Raw genomic sequence first — 21,772 nt, 5'->3', positions numbered from 1 at the left:
CTGCATCCTGAGGCCTTTCTTATGTGGGAAATGCTGCCCTCTGCTGATGTGGGTGCTGAAGAACACCCACAACAGTTTGGATGAGTTTGATCACTGTGGGACCTAATAAAGCTATGTGGACTCATAAATAATTTTTCTCTAGTATCTTAGCTACGTTACCCAATCCCAAGACTTCATCCTTTGGAAATAATTCATCAGGCATTAGAAAAGATATATTTTCAGAATTAAATTATTGTCTATAAGAGCAAAAGATAATACTAAGGTGTTCAATACTACTTAATTATGTTTCTACTCAGGGCAGAGGCCACAGCTGCTAAATGTGGCCAGGCAAAGCACAACATAGCAGACTGCAAACACCACAAGATATCCCCCAAGCAGAGTATACCAATTGGAACATTGAAAGATCTATCTCATGTATCATGTGGCTAATCTCTTATTTGCAAACTGCGTTGTCAAAAGTGGAGATGAATTCCTTGGCTATTAGTATTATTAGTGAACAGCTGGAGAAAGGGACTACCCAGATGACTGACAGCCTAACTAAAATCTAGAATGAGTGTTTGTAAGGAGACTGGGCAAGGTTGTCTAGTTTCTGATCTCCTCAGTTATTACCCCATTTTTGACTATTCCTCTAAAATTGTGACAGACATTTCATTGTCATTGTTATATACTAATCTTTGTGAGCAAGAGTGAGTACTTCTTAAGAAGAAGCAGGAGCTGAGGGGTATGTGCAGTTTAAATTTGAAAGGAGCTGTACATCCACTGCCAGAACTGTATGAACATACTCATTTACTCAAAGTGAAATAAAATAATCACTCTATTTGATAGTCTGATGAATGGCTTATGGTTCCCTCTTATTTTCTCTGAATCTGTGTATGTGTGTAAAAACCTAGGTGCCCTGCCACTCAGCTACATTCCTAACTAGAGAATCAGTTGGTAATAGTTGAAGTAACCTTTTCATTGTATACACACTAAAGTTTTGGTTTTTTTTTAAAGATATTTACTTATTTTGGTTTTTTGAGACACGGTTTCTTTGTGTAGCTCTGGCTGTCCTAGAACTTACTTCTGTAGACCAGGCTGGCCTTAAACTCAGAGATTTACCTGCTTCTACTTGCTGAGTGCTGGGATTAAAGGTGTGCATCACCACCACCACCACCACCACCACCACCACCACCACCACCACCACCAGCAAGATCTTTATTTTTAATTATATGTATGTGTATATGTGCACAAGAGGACAGGTGCCCTTGAGGCCAGAAAAGGGTGTCATATCCCCTGGAATTGGAGTCACAGATGGTTGTGAGCCACCTGATATGGTTGGTGAGTCAGGTCCTCTGGAAGAACAAATTTTCTCTTAGCTGCTGAGCCATCTCCCCAGCCCTGACAAACTAATCTTGTTAAGAGGTCTTTGCTTGGACTTACTCCTTGTCCATCAGTGGTTTTGTGTATCTTTTTCTTAATTTTTTATAGGAACTCTGTGTTTAATATATATATATATATCTGTAAATGTCTATGTGTTTGAACCTTTTTGCTTCTTGGAGGTTAGACATTAATATAAAAATAATTACGAATTATTTTCCTCAATGATACGTGGGATTCATGTTTTTGTGTAGTGTTTTTTTGTTTTTTTGAGACAGGGTTTCTCTGTGTAGTTTTGCACTTGTCCTGGAACTCATTTGGTAGCCCAGGCTGGCCTCGAACTCACAGAGATCCGCCTGTCTCTGCCTCCTGAGTGCTGGGATTAAAGGCATGCGCCACCGCCGCCCGGCAAAGGTAAATCAATGAATTGTTTGTTTGTTTGTTTGTTTTTCTTTCTTTTTTTGTTGTTGTCTTTCGAGACAGGGTTTCTCTGTGTAGCTTTGCGCCTTTCCTGGATCTCGCTCTGTAGACCAGGCTGGCCTCGAACTCACAAAGATCCGCCTGTCTCTGCCTCCCAAATGCTAGGATTAAAGGTGTGCGCCACCACGGCCCAGCTCTGGGATTCATGTTTTGCTTAGGTTTTCCTCCATTTTCTCCTTCTCATTCTTCTGTAGTTCGGTTGTCTTTGTATATATTCAGTTCTTTTATATCTCTAGAAATTAGTAAGAAATTTTATAGAAAAATTAACTTTTTCCCCCAAAGATGCTAAAAACCAAAACAATATGTTTTTTTGTTCATGATTATTTTTTACATTTGTAGACTTGAGAATAAGCTGCTTTCCATATCAGCAGCTCACTCACTTCTATTGTTCTTTTCTAACTGCGTGCTGTTTCTGTTATCAAGACCACTTGCATGGCACATCTACTTATGTAATGTTTGTACACATGCTAATTTGTTCTTCACAACATTCCTGAGTGTTTGGCAGTGTGTATTCTGTTCCACATTCTGCAGGTGAAGAATTAATATGGGTGTAGACCTACATTCTTTTATTTTTGTTACCCTGAAAGAAACCTATGACTCCTCACTTGAACACTTCTATAAGAAAAGAGGAATGAGCTTTCCATCTTTGAGCAAAACCAAACCAAAGAAATAAAAAACCTTACTATGTTTTTGAAGGATTTTTTTTTTAGTGTGCTTTGTGGCAAAATGAAGAGTTGGAAGGATGGGATACTGAGAATTATGAAATACGGTGTTGCTGCTGGCTTAGTATTCCTTTCTGGTCTCCAGTGAATGGTATCTTTAGAATTTACCATAAACACATTATTGATTTCTGAAGCTGTGTGGGCCTTTAATGCACCAGTACTTCACTTTCCGTTCTACACCCTGTTCCCATTCTCAAGTCCCCAACACTGCGCACCTTTTTCCATTGCCTGTCCATGGTGTTGATAATTCAGATCATTATGTCTCTTACTGTGAAGCACATACATAAAAAGTTCCCAACTCATTTTATTGTTGTTTTCTCTATAGTGAATTTTCTTTATTTTTTGCTTTTTGGTTTTTTTAAGACAGGATTTCTAAGAAAGAGAAAAAAAAAGACAGGATTTCTCTGTGTACCCCTGGATGTCCTAGAACTTGCTTTGTTGACTAAGCTGACCTCTGCCTCCTGGATACTGAGATTAAAGGTGTGTGCTGCTGGGCATTGGTGGCACACGCCTTTAATCCCAGATCCCAGCACTCGGGAGGCAGAGCCAGGCGGATCTCTGTGAGTTCGAGGCCAGCCTGGACTACAGAGTGAGTTCCAGGAAAGGTGCAAAGCTACACAGAGAAACCCTGTCTGGAAAAACAAAAAACAAAAAAAAAACAAAAACAAAAAAAAGGTGTGTGCCACCACACTGGGCTGAATTTTCTTCAGCTGGAATTGTATACTCAGTGTTTTTCTTTCCACGCCTCATTCATCGGAAAACTCTTGATGTTACACAAGCAGGGATCCAAGCTTTCCAACTTTGTATTAACTTAAACTGGACAGAGATATTCAGTGGAATCTAAATGTCTTATTTGTGTGAAACTGAGTAAACACCATTAAAGGGGCAATACCAAACTTACTTCAGAATTACCTCGTTAGGACTAAAAGGACATGTAAGATTGTAAAGAGCCCTTTTCCAGGAATAGACTCACAAGGACTCCCTTAATGCATTTGAGTGTCTCTTGCAAAGACATGGCGAATTGTTAAGGTTCACTCTGTAGAGAATTGTAGAGCCCTTAAAAGCATCCAATAGAAATTTTCAGTGTAAGGGTCATTGAAACAAAATTCTGATGATTTTTTACAGTCATTTTGTATAAGCTAACATGAAAAGGGAATTTCTCCTTATACTGTTGGATTTTTGTCTCTGTCAAGAGGAGCCTAAGGCAAAGTTTATTAAGATGACTGTCCTCTCAACCTGTTGGACTTGTCTTATCTGGCTCCTGCTGACTTTATCTTTCATTCCACAAACCAGTCATTACCACCTGCCTTAGAGTCTATAATTTGGATTGACTATATCAACTGGTTAGTCTGATAAGCCAGTCTGTGCTCCTAGAAGAATACCTGCAGGATATGTGTTGGGAAATATATGAATGCTAATCATTCTTCAGGAAGTAAATCTCTAATCCAGAGAATTTTCCTGGCTGATTGAAACAAAAGTTCTTAGACCAGCTCTGTAGCTCCATTGTAAAGCACTTACTTGCCTGGCATGCATAAAACCCCCTAGTTCCATCCCCAGTATCGGAGGAAAAATATATCTGAAAGAGCCCCAGAGATTGTTTTTTTCTTTTAAGTATTTGTTCTTTAGTACGGTATTTATTTTTTATTATGTGTGCTGTGTCGCACCTGCATGTATGCCTGCATGCCAGAAGAGGGCACCAGATCTCATTACAGATGGTTGTAGCCACTATGTGGGTGCTGGGAATTGAACGCAGGACCTCTGGAAGAGCAGCCTGTGTTCTTAACTTCTGAGCCATCTCTCCAGCCTGAGATTGTTTTTTCTACTATCCTACTTGGCAGTTCATCCTCAGCTTGAGTGGTTTTTCTCTTACACATGCACAGAATAATCTATAGCTAAAGATTATTAGAGAGCTTAGAGAACTCTATACAGACAGATCTCAATTGTGCATTCTCTGTGTAGTCCTCTCCTCTAGTCCAATGCCCTGTGAACTTCTGTTTCCAGTTTTATTGACCTCCTTGATTTCTAGCTTCATATCTGTAACTCTGGGAACTGTTAGGCCCTACCTGGATGCTCCCTTCCCTTTCTAGCCTAGGAAACCTTTAAACCAGTGGTTCTCCACCTTCCCAGTGCTGCAGCAGTTTAATACAGTGGTCCTCAGCCTTCCCAGTGCTGCAGCGGTTTAATACAGTGGTCCTCAGCCTTCCCAGTGCTGCAGCGGTTTAATACAGTGGTTCTCAGCCTTCCCAGTGCTGCAGCAGTTTAATACAGTGGTTCTCAGCCTTCCCAGTGCTGCAGCGGTTTAATACAGTGGTTCTCTGCCTTCCCAGTGCTGCAGCGGTTTAATACAGTGGTTCTCAGCCTTCCCAGTGCTGCAGCGGTTTAATACAGTGGTTCTCTGCCTTCCCAGTGCTGCAGCGGTTTAATACAGTGGTTCTCAGCCTTCCCAGTACTGCAGCGGTTTAATACAGTTCCTCATGTTGTGGTGACCCCCACCTTAAAGTTATTTTCATTGCTACTTCATAACTGTGATTTTGCTAATGTTAGGAATCATAATGTAAATAGTTTTGGTGGTAGAGATTTGCCAAAGGGGTACAGACCCACAAGTTGAGAACTACTGCTCTAAATAGTTAAGTAGGCCATTCACAGGACTCACCATGTTTGATTTGCTTCCCAGGAATCATTGTCCTTCATTTCCTGAAGTTCAATACCTAAAACTGTTTGTTGTTTTATATAATCTGACAAGCTCTATGGTTGCCTGGTTTAGTCTTCTGTAACTCTAATTTGGCCAGAGGTATTAAGCACACATTTGTATTATATCTCCTGAGGTGTAGGGTGGGATGGAGTTGTGTGGGAGGTGGTGGCAGGGTCTCATGTCTCCAGGCTGGCCACAAACACATTTGATAGCTTCTGATGATCTTAAACTTCGTATTCTCCTGCTTTTATCTCCTGAGTACTGGGATTATAGGCATGGACTGCCATATTCAGTTTTATGTGGTGCTAGGAATCAAACCTAGAGCCTTATGCATACGAGGCAGGCGCTCTATTGACAGAATACATCCCAAGTCCCAAACTTGTATATACCTGTATTTTAGTTTTTATTACATTTTATTTTGGGCGGGGGGGGGGGATAGCATGTATTCCACGGTGTACATGTGAAGGTAAGCCTTGACAGGCAGTTTCTTCTCCCATCATGTGGGTTCCCAAGGGATCAGATTTAGGTCATCAGGCTTGATGGCAAATCCCTTTACCTGACTTCACCCACCCTACACTTGAAAATACAGTTAACTTTTTCATGAAAGGTATCAAATTGGTCTTCATTTTTCAAATATTAGCAATATGTTATTGACTGCTTTATATGGAGTATCTTGAAAAACCACTTTTTAAATATTTATTTAGTATGCATGTTGTGTAGTATGCATGTACATGCACCAGAGGGTCAGATGCATGCAGGCCTATGCATGTAGAGGCCAGAAGAAGACTAGGATATATTTCTCTAGCCCTCAGCCTTATTTCCTTAATACATGGTCTTTCACTAAACCTGAAGCTTGTAGTTTTGGCTAGGCAGGCTTGCCAGCAAGCTTCTAGAATCTATCTATTTCCAGTACCCAGTGTTGGGGTTACAGGCACATACACCCATACTTAAGTTTTTCTTATATTCTGGTGATTCAAACTCAGGTCCTCATGCTTGCACAGCAAGTGTTCTTACCCACTGTGCCATCTACCCAACCCTCACTCATTCTTTGTATCAACTAAATTTATTACATATGTTAATAATTACTCCCTGTTGGTTACAATTTTTTAAATTTTATTTGTTTGTTTGTTTATTGGTTTTACGAGACAAGGTTTTTATTATAGGCCTGGCTATCCTGGAACTAGCTCTGTAGATCAGGCTGGCCTCACAGAGGCCACAGAACTCACAGAGATCCGCCTGCCTCTGCTTCCCAAGCACTAGGATTAAAGGCATGTGCCACTATCACCCAGCTGCAACTTTTTAAATTTTTTAAAGTTTAAATGCTATATAAAATACTGAAAAGAACTCTTTTTTTGGAGGAAGGGGCAGGGTGTTTAGTAGCCTAAGCTAGCCTTGAAGCCATGGATGACCTTCAACCCCTCATCTTCTTGCCTCCTCTGTCTAAAAATGTTAGATTTGACATGTGAGCAGCCAGTCCTAGTTTATGCAGTGCTGGGAATCAAGCCTACTAAGCGCACTCTTAATAGTGGAGCTACATGCCCAGCCCCCTGCAATGATATCCTTTCACTCCTGCACAAGCAAGTATTTCTATAGGATATACATTCCTAGAAGTGTTCAGATTTCTGGGTTCAATGGTATGTGCATCTTTTTTTTTTTTTTTTTTTTTTTTTTTTTTTTTTTTTTTCTGGAGCTGAGGACCGAACCCAGGGCCTTGCACTTGCTAGGCAAACGCTCTACCACTGAGCTAAATCTCCAACCCCTGGTATGTGCATCTTAAAGATGGGCTTGGTTTTAATAATACCACATATGATTTCACAGCACACCAGCTTATGTAATGATTTTGTAATAGAAGATGCTAAACAGTGATCCTGAAAACAATTTAATATTTTTTTTCTTTTCTTTTCTCTCTTTTTTATGTTTGTTTATTTTTTCAAGACGAGGATTATTTGTGTAGTCTTGGCTGTCCTAGAATTAGCTCTGTAGATCAGGCTGTCTCAAATTTCAACAGATCCACCTGCCTTTGCCTCCTGAGTGCTGGGATTAAAGCCGTGCATCATCACCACCCAGCTAAAACTATTTAGTATTGACACTGATCCATGTAAGAATTTACCTTTCCAATAATGTAAGAATTATAAGTAGATAATTTTTAAGGGTAGGACTTCTTGCAGGCAGATTCTTAGACTGGTAAGATTTACAGCTGACTAACCCAGTTACGAAACTCAGAGAATAATCTATGAGATGATTACTTTGAATATTATCCAAATGTGCACTCCTTTGCCTATATCCCTGATAGTTTCCTTGGGTGTAGTGCCATTCAAATACTGCAATAGTTCTTGGATTTTTGTTCTTAGTACTTAGTTTTTTGCTAAGCAACATTATTAGGAAGAGATGATTAGATAAGTTCAAGAAAATTATTTCTGGAAGTTGTTGGTCTTTCCTCAGATTCTTTCACTGCTTGCCACACTGTGTTTTGTCTTAAACAGCAAATCCTAAATGAAGGTTTGCTTCCAGGAATCTAGAAGGCCTCTGAGAGCAAGGGACAGAGGCCCTTACTTAACATCTAGTTTTAATTCCTTGTTTAACTTATTTGAAATCTTTATCAGAAAGCAAAAGCACCTGGAACATAGTAGGCTTAGCAGTACTGCTTTATAGTTCAGCTCAATTTCCCTCTGAGACACGCCTCCAGGCTTTCTTTTTAATCTATCAAATATTCAGATATATATATTTAGATGCCCAAAACACAGTGATCTGCTCCCACCCTAGCTGAGACTGGTACCTGTTCTCTGAGCACACATTGTGTTTTGTCCCTGATCTAAAAATGAGTCATTGTATCTCCCACTGGCTTGATATCCACAAGAAGAGGATCTTGACCCACCAACCCCTTGTTTGTCGCAAAATAGGGATTGCTCAATGTTGTTGATTTGCTTTAAATGTTGAACTTTTTGTCACGAATACTGGAATAAGGAAAGGAGGGTGATGTTTCCTTCCTTTCTCTTGGTGGGTTTGGGGACAAAGATTCTTGTGGGAAAACTGGCTTATGGTGCCTAAGAACAAAGTGTTTCGAGATTTGTAACAGGATTTTAGTAACGGGATAATATTTTACATTATCGACCTGAATGGCTGGATCCTAGTTTTGGGTTTTGGTTTTGATTTGTAAGAAAAGTGAATTTAAAGGAAGGCTAATAGATTAGAAAGAACATACTGCCAGATGGTATCTAATGATAGTACTCTTCCCCCCCCCCTCCCCCTTTGAGACAGGGTTTCTCTGTGTAACAGTCCTGGCTGTCCTGGAACTCACTCTGTAGACCAGGCTGGCTTCAAACTCACAGAGATCCACCTGCCACCACCTCCAGAGTACTGGGACTAAAGGCATGCACCACCACTGCCAACGATAGAAATGTAACTTAAATGTTCAAAGAGAAAAGTTATTTGCAGTCTTTTTGAAACATCTTGATAGACTTAATCTCTTTAACCTTGCTGGCTAAAAAGAAAAAAAAAAAGTAAGGCTTTTCACCTTTTTATCGTACAGAATGAATGTTCATTCAAAGGCGTGTTTTGGAAACTTGCTAGCACACTGTTGAGAGCAGTGAGGTTATGAGAGGAAGAAGTTGGGAAGGTTTCTGCCAGTATATCTTTGTGACATAAGTGAATGTGTTTCTGAATCTTGTAGTTGTATTAGTTTAGTAGATGGAGGCTAGAGACTGTACTCTACCATCTTTACAGATTCAGATTTTAAGACGATGACTCAATGAGTATGTTGAGTTGTTATATTCTCTATTCTTGTCATATTAGCAGTTGCTGATTATTAGTACCTAGCACTATTTTATAGTAATAGTCCAACTTCAATTTTTCTTGTTTATTTATTATCCTTTGTTATACCAATTGAGCTGTAGCACTACCCCAGCATTATTAATTCAGAGATTTTTCTTTCTTTCTTTTTTTTTTTTTTTTTTTTGGTGATGCTGGCAAGTGAACTCAATTTTGCACACTTGGCAAATATTCCACCACTGAGCTATACTTCTTTTTTTTTTTTTTTTTTTTTTTTTTGTTAAGTGTCTTTTTTTTTTTTTTTTTTAAGATTTATTGCTGGGTGGTGGTAGCGCACGTCTTTAATCCCAGCACTCAGGAGGCAGAGGCAGTCAGATCTCTGAGTTCGAGGCCAGCCTGGGCTACAGAGTGAGTTTCAGGATAGGCTCCAAAGCAATACAGAGAAACCCTGTCTCGAAAAACCAAAAAAAAAAAAAAAAAAAAAAAATTATTTATTATGTATACAGCATGTATGACTGCAGGCCAGAAGAGGGCACCAGATGTCATTACAGATGGTTGTGAGCCACCATGTGGGTGCTGGGAATTGAGCTCAGGACCTCTGGAAGAACAGTCAGTGCTCTTAACCTCTGAGCCATCTCTCCAGCCCCTGAGCTATACTTCTAACATTACCTTGGAGATCTAAACGTTTGTGTTTCAGTTGATTATATAGTTAAAGATGCTTGAATTCTTCCACTATTGGTTAGTGATATCTCTTTAGAGTGGCTGATTCTATAACTTTTGAGGGAGTAGGTAGAAAGGTATTTAAGGGGGGAGAAGGAATCAAGGAAAGAGTCATAGGTTTTTGACTAAGGTGCCTGGTTAGTATCATTAATTGAGCAGAGAGCCCAGACAAAGCAAGTTTTAAAGAGAAGATATATTTGAGGTGCTTAAGATAGATACATCTAGGTAAGGGTACCCTGAAAACAGATATCATCAGGACATGAGGCTCCGAGGAGGAGTATATGACTCCAGGAGAGGGCTCGGTTGCTTTGTACACTTGACTCAGATTGGAATTAAATATGCTATATCTTGTTTGATAAAACTTCATCTGTTTGCCACCTGGAGGCAAGCTCTACCACGTAGAAGATTGGCAAGACGCAGCTTCTTTCTCTTTGGGAGATTCGAGTGAGGTAGAGGTGATGGCAGGATTACTATCTGGTCAGGTTGCAACCAACCGGTCTCCTTGGTCTTCAACTTACTATATTCATTCCCTCACCCTTAGAATTGGAAGCTGGTTTTGGCTTTGCAGAAATGGCCTAGGGGTGGATTTCTTGGTAACCAGTTATGTTCTTGAAGGAATTTATTTCCTTTTTCTTGTTGCTGGATTCAGGACTAACTCCTCTTTCCTTTTTCAGTAAAATATTTATTAACTGCCTGCTTTTTGGTCGTGTACTAATGATGCAATTATCATCAAAAATACAGGGCATAGTCTCAAATAGCTTGGAATCTAATGGGGCATGTACAGTGTGTATATGTCAGTCAAAACATCACTCACAACATATATAGTAAATAGAAGATAATGGTAGGAAATCTTTTACTCCCAGCAGCAGATTTTCAATGGAAGATCTAGTATCTAGTTGGTGTGAAAATAGAAAATGCTTATATAGCTAGCGCCCAGTACATCAGTTTGCACAGCAAGTAACTTTACCTGCTGAGCCACTTTGCTGGATCATGGTCAGGTTTTTAAAAATTATTATTACTTTTATTCTTTGAAAGAATAGTATAATTAGGCTTACCTTTTCCAGAGTTTAGTATGTAGGTAGTATCTAATTAAATACCCTACCTATATTTAGATTTTCTTGATTCTCTTTTAATGCAAAACGATGTTTTAGTTTGTTCAAATCAGGACCCAAACAAAGTACATACATTTGCATATGGTTGCTATACATAAGGCTATTCTTAAATTACTCCCTGTAGTGTATTCTGCAAAATAGCTTATTATTCTTCTGCATGCAGAATTAAGTCCTGACTTCATAGTGTTGGCATTTCAAAATCTTTTGAGATCTTCCCCATTTTACCACTTCCTTCAGGTCGTGAAATACCTTCCCTTTTTATTTACTTAAGGAACTCCAAAGTTCAGTTCAAGTATAGTGTGTCGTTCCTCCCACCCCACAATAATCTAATAAGCTTTTCTTTTTAAAATTACATGTATTCCTTTGTGTGTGTGTCAGAGGACAACACACAGGAATGTGTTTCCTCCCTCCACCATGTGGGTTCCTGGGGATCAAACTCAGGTTGTCAGGCTTGGCAGCAAGGGCCTTTACCCACTGAGCCATCTCACTTCTCTTTCCCTAATAAATTTCTTACCCAATTCTGTCAGAGTATTCATAACACTATATTATCATTTATGTATTTGGTGTATTTTCATTACCAATGGTTTAGTATTGAGTGATGGGAAAGTGAGACTGCAGTATGAGCACCTTTTGAGCAAGGATCACGTGCAATGTCTCTGTGTCACCATAGGATAACATAGTGTCTTCCTCATAGTAGAAAATACGTGTTTATAGAATTGGGTGAAAATATCTAGTTTCTGGAGTGCTTCATTAGTCGTAATACCTAGGCCCTCGTGTCCACACCCCCCTACCCCAATGTTTAAATCAATAAAGCTCCTTTCCAACTCTTGGAGTAGAAGGCACAGGGACATCATTCTGCTGATGTGCATTTTCTGCAGTCAGGCGCTTCCCTTGCAGTCTTTGGCAGTGCAGTCTTCATTGACGGTGGTTCCATTGTTTCTCTTCAGCTGAATTAAACCCTTGCCTTTTTGGTCTCTATCAAAGGCCTAACACATGAGAACCAGAGTCTTGGGCTCGCATTTTGTATTTTCTCTTTTAATCTTTACAAAGCTAAAAAGAAGTTTAAGACATTTCTGTATATTTGAGCTTCTGAAATCACCAGAAGTCTCTCTATAAAAGTGGTCCCACAGCTTTCACTTTGTCTCAGACTTTCATCAAGCATTCTTTAGGGCAAACCTGAAATGACTTCCATGACCTTGAGTCTACTGGAACTACATATAGTCTTTTAATTACATTGAGGCACTAAATTTACCTTAGTCTTGATACCTGCTTCAACTTTAAAATTTGTAGGCCTCTTTGAAGTCTTCATTTGAATAAACGAACACATGGGAAAGGGCATTTAGTATGGTATTTGGCATTTAAAGAGAGGTTTTGCTTCTACCATTAAAGTTATGCAATATAATGAAAGAAGTGAGAAATCAGGATATTTTATTTTCTTTTCAATTGATTTGATGATCTGCCTTGTCCTTTCTTTGGGTTTTGATTTCTCCATCTATAAACTGAAGATGTAACCAAGTGTCTTACAAGCTAAGGTTCCACCCTACATTTGGACTCAGATGCAGTGCTGGTTTAAGATTTTATTCATCTACCCTGTCTATATTAAAAAGCTAATATTCTAATATGTTCCTAACTCATTTTCTTTTTTCCCTTTCTTCCTCACAAATTCCAGGATTAAAACAGAATCTTGAGTGATTTGTGTTCTCTGCAGTATCTTTTCAGCAGTCCCCAGAGCTTTAGCTGATAACAGAGCTTATCTTTGGCATCTCATAGGCAGTGAGGTACGTGTTCACCTTTCTCCTGCTGCCTACCAGAAATTCCTCTAAAGTGTTCTTTAAAAAAAAAAAAAAAAAAAAAAGGCAGATTCTGGATTCCCCCACCTCGTGTGTGTGTGTGTGTGTGTGTGTGTGTGTGTGTGTGTGTGTGTGTGTGTGTGTGTTTTGGTTGGTTGGATAAATAAGGAGTTTAGTGGCAGTGGCAAAACATTTATTTTTAGATGAATTGTACCCTTTTCTTGATTTTTAAATGATTTCTAAATAATTGGTGACTTTTTTTCTTAGCCTTTCTTTGGAAGATCATCCTGATGTGCATTGTTGGTTAAGAAAACCCTTAGATTCCACTACTAGCCAAGAAGAATCTTTTTTTTTTTTAACATTGCTATAAATTTCACCTAGCTTATTAATATAAGCTAAGCTGAAGAAAAAGGGAACTTCTTAAAATGAAAGACATCACAGTCATGTATATAGCATCTATCCTTAGGGATTCCATTTTACTCCACATTCTCAGTGGAACTTGTTGTCCTCCTGGCTCCCCCACCCCCACCCCCCACCCCCTCTGTGTAGTGCTGGGGATCAAAGCCAAGGCCTTCAATATGGAAATATTGTCTTCTGATACCTGAATGGACAGCTGAGTGTTTCACCAGATGCCATTTGCATATAACCCAGATTTGCCAGCCTTTGCAGCTCCTTGGTAAGGAATGAGAGGTGGAAGTGTATTTGCAAACCCTTTCTCACTTGGCTGCATGTTCAGGAGTCAGGCTGTAGCACGGTGGTTCTTAAGATAGGCACCTTAGGAATGAAGCAAGAAGCCTCCTTTAAAAGATGCAACCTTTTGACTAGGGGCGGGAATTCTAACCTTTGGTTTCCAAAAGGATTTTGAAGTCCTGCTTTCCTTTCTCTATATTCTTTTAAGTATGTCCAACCCATCCAGAGTATGGAAGACTAAAAGTTAAAGGGGACTCTGTGACGGCTCCTCACCTAAGTTCAGTTTTCTCAGAATTTGCCTTGTTGTTATTTATTATAATGACAAAAGGCAGAGAATTTCAACTCCAACTCTTTAAAAAAAAAAAAAAAAAAGCAAGACCCTTATGGTAACCCTGGGTTGTTTTGCCTTTTCTTTGGGTCAAAATTTTTAGCCCTAAATTTTCTAATCTAGAGTTTAGAAAAATAATGTAGCATAGAGCTTCAGGTAAAAAAGAGAAAGAAAAACCCTACATACTAGAACCCTTTTAAATGTAGTTCTTAAAAAATAGTGGTTTGAGGGTTTCCTTTCTTCCTTTCTTTCTTTCCTTTTTAAATTTTTAGAATCTGTTTCAGACCAGAGGAGTGTTTTTGCTCCTGTATTAATTCTCAGAAAGGCGTGTGAGGCAGTATTGTTAGCTGAGGAAAATAAGTCTATCAGTTCCACTCAGATAACCTTTGGTAATAAACGAACTCCATGCACACTGTGACCTTAGAGCCTGAACTTTGTAATCACATGACTGGCTTGTAAACTGACCTGTGAGGATGACTGTCGCAGTTCGGCTTAGAGAAAGAAATTGACCAAGTGTGGGAAGGGTAGTCATCAAGCTGGGCTTGCCCTGTAATCTCGGTTTCTTCATGGCTGCGGTAGAACTTCTCAGCAAACTCCGAGAAGCATGAAATGGAGACATGGGAAGGTAAGGAAACTGATTGTTTAAGTCCAGGACCCAGTTCTGCAATTTAGAAAATTCCTGGAAGCTTTAGATCAGATTTACAGACAGCTGTTTTTTTGTTTTTTGTGTTTTTTGTTTGTTTGTTTGGTTTTTGGTTTTTGTTTTTTTATCTTGGCAAAATTCAGCTAACAGGTTTTCTTCTAGGAACTGGCTGCAAATGTAAAATACAGAAAAGAAGCTTTGGGAAACTATAGTGAATTGATTGTTGTAGGTGGTGTTAGGAGAAAGCAGGGAAGGGAGGAGTGATAGATTTGAATTTTATATTGATTTAAAAAAAAATCAAACTTCGTGTTTCAGTACACAGTAAATTTTACCTTTAAACATTGTGGGTTTTACCTTTTGACAGAATTTGTTTGTATTTTTAATTTTTTAATCTAATTTACAACCTGGCAAAGCGTTATTTAGTACTGTTAGTTGTAGATAGAGTTGGGGTCATGAGGCCATTGATAAGGTAGCTTCATCCTCTTGAGGGACTTAAAGCTTTATGGTTTGGGGTACAAGAGTAAATCATTGCTAATTTCTTTTTAAGTGTGTTTTAAGTGAGTAGATTGTTCTGTGTGTAGGTAACTTGTTTATATTGAATAGACTCGTTCTTATGTGAGAAAAACTCAGTATCCCACATTATTGTTTGGGCCAGGAAAGAAAAATACAGCTGTCAGAACAGTGAGTTTTAGCATTGGTGATTTGCTATATTGATAATGTAGAGTCTTAAGAGTTTGATTCCTTATTGGTAGCTGTTATTACTGAGCGAAAAGAGTTGTCAAGTCTTTGAAGTAATTGATAGATATCTAGGAAAGGCAGTAACCCCATGAAATTGTGTCCCGTGTGTCCGGCTCCCCGCCACCCCCACCCCCCACCCCCCGTAAAGCTTCCCAACCCCTTTCAGCATGGCTAACATCTGTCATAGGCAGCTTTGCAGTTTTCTAATCACTCTGGGGATGCATGAACCAGAGAATTGAGCCTCCCACTCCAAGTAGCATTCGTCTTTATACATTGTTGCTCTCCTTCCTTAGATGTAGTTTCCAGCTCCTTATGTGCCAGCATTACTACATTGGTAGTTATTGTAAGTTAGAAACAAGAGTGCAGAAATGATCAATTATGTATAAGACCTGTAGTTTTATCATAAACAGCTTCCTCTTCTTCCCCTAATATACATAGTAATTCTTATTACTCTTGAATTTATTAGATGTATTTTATAGACAGAAATAGTTTAAGAACTAAGATTTTATTTTCTTGGCATTCATTGGATAGTTTAGGGATAGGCAGAGGTTCAGAGCAGTGGATGCATGAATTTGGAAGGGACAGTTGTGGAGAAATTAGGGTTTGGGGGAATTTTTGTTCCCCGTCAATTTGAATATCTTAGTGATATGTAGTCCACTCACTCCTGATGCCTAGATGATTCTCCCGAAGTGTATATTTCATTAACTCCTAAAACTTCAATGCATTTTTCTTAGCCATTCTGTGGCAGAAAATAACTTTGGGTACTAAAAGGAGAACACGTATAAAACAAGAAAATGTTACAGTTTCACCCAAATCTTTCACACTAAATTCCAGAAAGGAAAATTAATTATCCCAGCTGAATGAGGTCTTTGAAAGCTTAAAAGGCAAAATTAACTGCTTACAAAAGTCAGTGAAAATGCTACTGTCTTAACAAAAAGGGGGGGCATTTGCTTGGTTTTAGATATTGGGCCCTTGTCCATTTAAATTAACCTTTGTCACAGCTGGGCATGCAAATGTTTTGTTTTAGTTCACAGAGGGTTAACTCTATTCAAGCCTTTACTGTGGCCTGCCTGATCTGTGGAGTCATACAATCTGGTCTTTCAGCCCTGCCAGTCGCTAGGCAGGAAGTCTTATTTCTTAAACTATCTTTGAGAATGGGGGGTTGGGATTTGGAGAAAGGTGGGGGAAGGGTTTTGGAGCATCTGTAAGGATCAATAACAGAGGGAGAGAGCCGCAAGAGAGGCCATTGTGCACACTTCAAGATAGATGCAACCCTTGTGGACAGCCCCTCTGGCAGGACAGACACGTAAAACCAAAACAATGCTACAAAATGAAATTTCCTGTGAAAACCGGATTGCTCCCTACAAGAGAAAACTTTTTTAGTAAGGAATTCCTTTCAACATTTGGGGATGTTCTCATTCTCCAACTTGTAGAGCTAGGCTCCTGTTAGAAATCACTCCAAATTGACTTTTAAATGCCTTTTGTCCTCATGCTGACTCTATATTGAACTAGAAAGGATGAGCATCTTAGTAGTGGTTGTATATATCTAGACACCGAGAATATTTAGTTATTACTTTGTTCTTCTTTTCTTCCCTCTCTTCTTTTTTATTCTAACATTTGCTTTACTTACTAGTTTTCCATCAATGAGAGAATGGGGGTGGGGATAGTAAGCTTTGGTTAGGATTTGTGTAACACATGTGAAATCCCTCCCACAGCAGCTGGTATTGGCTCTTGAAACTTGAATTGAACTAAACAGATGCTATTAGTATGTTATTTTGAGATTATTTAAACCCTGGTTTGTAAAATAAGAAATGTATAAAAATCATAGGATTTATCTTAAAATACACTGATGTAAAATCAAGTTATATTGTAATGTCTGTTAAACGAATGTTAAACAAAAATGCCTGAGTTGGGGAAAGTGAGCAGTTCTTCCAATTAAACTGTGGTTTTAAAGGTTTAAAGGGTTTGTTTTTCCTTTTCTTCAGTGCAGATTTTCATCCTTCAAACTTCCTTTTCCCAAGTACAGCTGTAGGGTCCCTGTTTTGCTGTCTTTTCCCTGAGGACCAAGGGGTTGATTCAGTGGCTACTTTCATTATGCAAACTGTTTATGGCAGTTGAAAAAATACTAGAGTAGTTGCTGTCTCTTTCCCACTAACCCTTCAAAGTATCGGTGACAGACAACTAATGGTAAGAACTGAGAAAAATGAATAAAAAACAACCTCTCAGTCGTTCCTCCAATTTGAAATCTTACAGGAATAAATGAATAAAACAGCTGGGGGTCCATAATGTGACTTGCAGACATACAAATGGAATAAGAGGTGGGGGGGAAGGGAGAACCTGCATTTGAAATTAGCAGCAAGTTCAATTTATTTAGGCTTCTTGAATTAATAAGACCTGACTTATTTTGGACAATTTGAGGTAAGGCAACTACTTAAAGCATTTCATGGGTCTTCTGGATATTTTTTTTCATACACTTTTAGTCCATATCCCTTTGTTAGAGAAAAATGTTGTATGAAAAGAAAATTTGACGTAATCACTGCCTGATAGCACCTTTTCTTCCTCTCGGATATGTTGTAATTCTGCACTAATATTTAAACCAAAGAATATTGTTAGCAAAACAATATTGTATTAAAATGGGGTATGAAACCTACCATGACTCCTTTGAACAATGTGGTCTTTAATGTGTATTAGGGGGAGGGCCTAGTGAAGGGAAAGCCATAAAAGTCTTCAGGGTTCAAGATGAGGTTGGGATTTGGGCTCATTGCTTTGTCATTTTCACACACAAAACATTGCTGCAATCATGTTTGATTTAACATCCTTAATACAATGAGGTGAGGGAAAAAAGGAATATCGGAGGGACAAGTATGAAAACCAAACAACTCACACACCAATTTTTTTCAGGTCATTCTTTGTGTCACCTTGCTACTGAGATATATTTTTAATATAAGGAATTAATGTTTTTACAAAATTCTTCTTTCTACATGCCTCAATAGTTTGTTGAAGCAATTGAAATACATCTACATCTTAAATAGTTGGGGTTGGGGATTTAGCTCAGTGGTAAAGCACTTGCCTAGCAAGTGCAAGGCCCTGGGTTCGTTCCTCGGCTCCGGAAAATGAAATAAAATAATGGTGAAAAAAAATAATAAATTTTTAGTAATACAGATATTACTTTTCTAAAATTTGGGTGAAAACACCATAATTATGAAAAACACATCTATCTATATGTCAAGGTTAAGAGTTTGAGGGTATTCCCAATGCCCGGCTGTTTTACATATTTTGAAAAGCCTGAAAAATGTAAAGGTCATTGCTGACTCTAACAGGGTCTTGATGTTCACACTATGATCCAAGGACCTTGCATTCATTGGGGTGAGAAGCAGGGAGGGTCAAGCCTTACCAGGCTGATGTCTTGAAGGCTTTTCAGTTAGAGCCAGTCAGAATTCCTGTAGAATTTTTAAGCCATCAAAACAACCCCAAACTGCTGCTATTTCTGTTACCTCTGAGTAGATTCTTGGTCTCTGTGGTAAAGGCTAACCCCGGCTGCCTAGATGCTCATACTTGACTACATCAGTGGCTTGCTACTGGCTTTCTGGTGTTGGGGAGTGTATTTCATCAGCCTGATTCTGTTATTTGGCTAACTCATTTGACAACAGGGGCAGTAATAGCGGCGGTCAGCAAGCTGCTATGAATAAGACAGCATCTGTGAGAGTGCCTGTGACATGTTTAACATGGCTTGAAATGGGAATGATTTTTAAAGAGTAGCAAATTTAGGAAGATTAGGAAAAAGAGTTCTTGGGTAAGCCTGTCGCTCATGCTGTTTATACCTCAAGGGAAAAAGCCACCAGGGAATGTTTCAGTTCAGTAGGTGATAATCAGTGCTTTGGAAATTCAGCCTTGAAAATGCTGTACAACCAGTGAGACCGGCTGCAGAGCCGAGACCAAGTGCTGTGCTAGTGAAAACTGAGTGGATGCCTGCAAATTCCTTGAGTTCTTTTTCTTCTAGAATCTTTTGCAGTTGTGTTGATTGGAAGACGGGGGAAAAAAGAAGTTGACCTTTAAGATAATAGAGGTGTCAAATCATAATCTAGAATAAAGATGGATTAATATATACAGGAGTAAGTAAACTGCCATAGGCAGACGGTGAATAATCAGGAGTCACTTAACTGTACCATCAGGAAGATAACCAAACTAGAGTGACTGATGTAATCCTGTTTCTGTTTTTAATTTTTCTAATCTTCTTTCTTTCTTTCTTCCCTTTTTTTTTTTTGTTTGTTTTATTTTTGTTTTTGAGACTGGGTTTCTCTGTATAATAACTCTGGCTGTCCTGCTCTGTAGACCAGGCTATCCTCGAACTCACAGAGATCCACCTGCATCTGCTTCCTGAGTGCTGGGATTAAAGGTGTGTACCACCACTGCCTGGCTTATTTTTTAAAATTTTATAACTTTTATATTGGGCTACAGAGATGGCCCAGCAGTTAAGAGTGTTAGCTGCTCTTGCAGAGGACACTGGTTTGGCTCCCAGCACTAACAGCTTCCTGTAACTCCTGCTCCAGGAGATTTGACACCTCTGGCCTTCATAGGCACCTGCATTCACACAGTATTCACATAATTAAAAAAAATACTTTAAAAAATCTATATTACATGTACCTGTACACATGATGTTTAGTTACATATGTGGATAGAAGTTTGAAAGCAAATTCGCTAAACCTACTGGTGCAGTGCAAGGAGAAAAGATGACAGAAGACACAAAAGAAGACATTTTAATTCTTTTTTTTTTTTTTCATTTACATTATTTTATTTGGAAGTGTTTATAACAGTACAGTGAAACTAAACTCCAGAGTCAATGGCTGTCAATTAGTTTGGGCATCATCAGTTTATTATAAAAGGGAGGCATGAAAATTATTTACATGATGAAGAGTTCAGACCGTCAGTGGAGTGGGCAGCTTCATGTGACACCTTTTCACCAGTGATTTCAGTCCACATACTTTCCAAGAATGTCACCATCTCTAAATAAGAAATAATTCTTGTCGTCTAGAACTACTTTGGTGCCTCTGTATTCTGGGAGAAGAACTTTGTCCCCGACTTTCACACTGACTGGCTGAATCTCTCCACCCTTTCCTTTGGCGCCTGATCCCACAACCACTACTGTCCGATGCAATACTTTTCCGGAAGCATAATACCACCTTTGGTCATGGTTTCGGCGGTGGCACTCCTTTCAACCAATACTCTGTCAAAGAGTGGAAGAAACTTTCTGAAAGCTTGTCCAGCCATGACTCCTGCCCCCGCAACTCGGACTCTGCACTCGAGGCCACCACTGCAAGGAGAGTCCTCGACATTTTAATTCTTATTATCTCTTTGACTCTAAAAATAAATTGATATTGGAATATTACTTTATACTGATAAGCGATAAAAGCAGATACTAACCCTTCCTTATACCAGGAATATAAATTTCACAAAGACAGTGACTTTAAAATGCAGTAGGCTCAGTAGTTAAGAGCACTGACTGTTTTTGCAGGTTTGGCTCTCAGCACCCACAAGGCACCTCACAACTGTCTGTATCTCTACTTCTAGGAGATCAAACACCTTCTTCTGACCTCCATGGGCAGTTCATGGTACACTGATATACATGCAGGCAAAACACTCATCCCTACACATAAATGAATGGATGAATAGCATATAAATGTTTGTCATATTATAATTTAAGGTGTTGACTTTAGAACATAAAGCTTCTAAAATGTCAATGCTTTTTAGATGCCACTCTGACAAGAGAAAGAGACATAAGGAATACAAGAAACTACAAGAATGTGATTTTTTTTACCCAGTGGTGGTGCTGTGCACCTTTAATCCCAGCATTCGGAAGATAGAGGCAGGTGGAATTTGAGGCCAGCTTCGTCTACGAAGTGTTTCGAGGACAGCCAGTGCCACACAGAGAATCCCTGTTTTAAAAAACCAGAAAATAAATAAGTAAATGTATTTTCTTCATATTAGTACTGAAGGAACCTTAGAATTTTTGTTTGATTTCTCTGTCTAACGTTTCCAATAAGTACATTCTTAGGAGGGCTTCAACACTCCTGTGATGAAGTACTTGGTTCCTTATTTGAAGTTAAACTACAACTTCTTACTATCTTACATAGATTTGTCTTGATTTAATGTACAGTTGCTACCTGACCTGATGTGAACAAACCTGTCCCTTCCTTTACTCCATCCCATCGAGAGTTTTACAGCCTTACAGTTTCTGTCACAATTCCAGTCCCTCATCACACTGAGCATCTTCTCTCTGGACATGCTCTGTTTTAGGACAATACATGAAATGTGATATTCAGAAGTCAGGTCTTGATGATGCACAGCAGAGGGTGGGATGTAGGAACTTCCTGCCCCGTTTTGAACATTATATTTTAGAGGGTGGCCTCAATCTTCCTATCTCAGCCTCTGAGTAGCTGGGACTACTGTTATATTTATAATGAATTCAGTGGGTTTATAAATTCTAGGATAAAAAAGCTGGGAGGTGGTAGGACACACCTTTAATCCCAGTGCTCAGGAGGAAGAGACAGGCAGATGTCTGTGAATTTGAGGCCAGGGCTGTTACACAGAGAAACCTTGTCTCAAAAAAACAAAACAAACAGACAAAATATCCAACCCCCCAAAAAAACATAATAAAGTAAAAAATAAATAAGATAAATTCTAGGATAGCCATAATGTGTTTTTGAAAGTATATACTATACAAAAACTGCATAAA

General features: G+C 39.0%; 1 protein-coding gene and 1 pseudogene across 2 annotated transcripts in view; one reads left to right on the top strand and one right to left on the bottom strand.

Annotated features, from left to right (window-relative positions):
• Nr6a1 (nuclear receptor subfamily 6 group A member 1) overlaps positions 1–21,772 on the top strand; it is a 201,271-nt gene that overhangs the window by 126,555 nt on the left and 52,944 nt on the right. The window lies entirely within an intron of this gene.
• LOC131909000 (10 kDa heat shock protein, mitochondrial-like) lies at positions 20,009–20,307 on the bottom strand (annotated as a pseudogene).

Source organism: Peromyscus eremicus, chromosome 4 (assembly GCF_949786415.1).
Source record: "Peromyscus eremicus chromosome 4, PerEre_H2_v1, whole genome shotgun sequence".
Classification (NCBI taxonomy): Eukaryota; Metazoa; Chordata; class Mammalia; order Rodentia; family Cricetidae; genus Peromyscus; species Peromyscus eremicus.
This window is presented reverse-complemented; position numbering and strand designations above follow the sequence as displayed.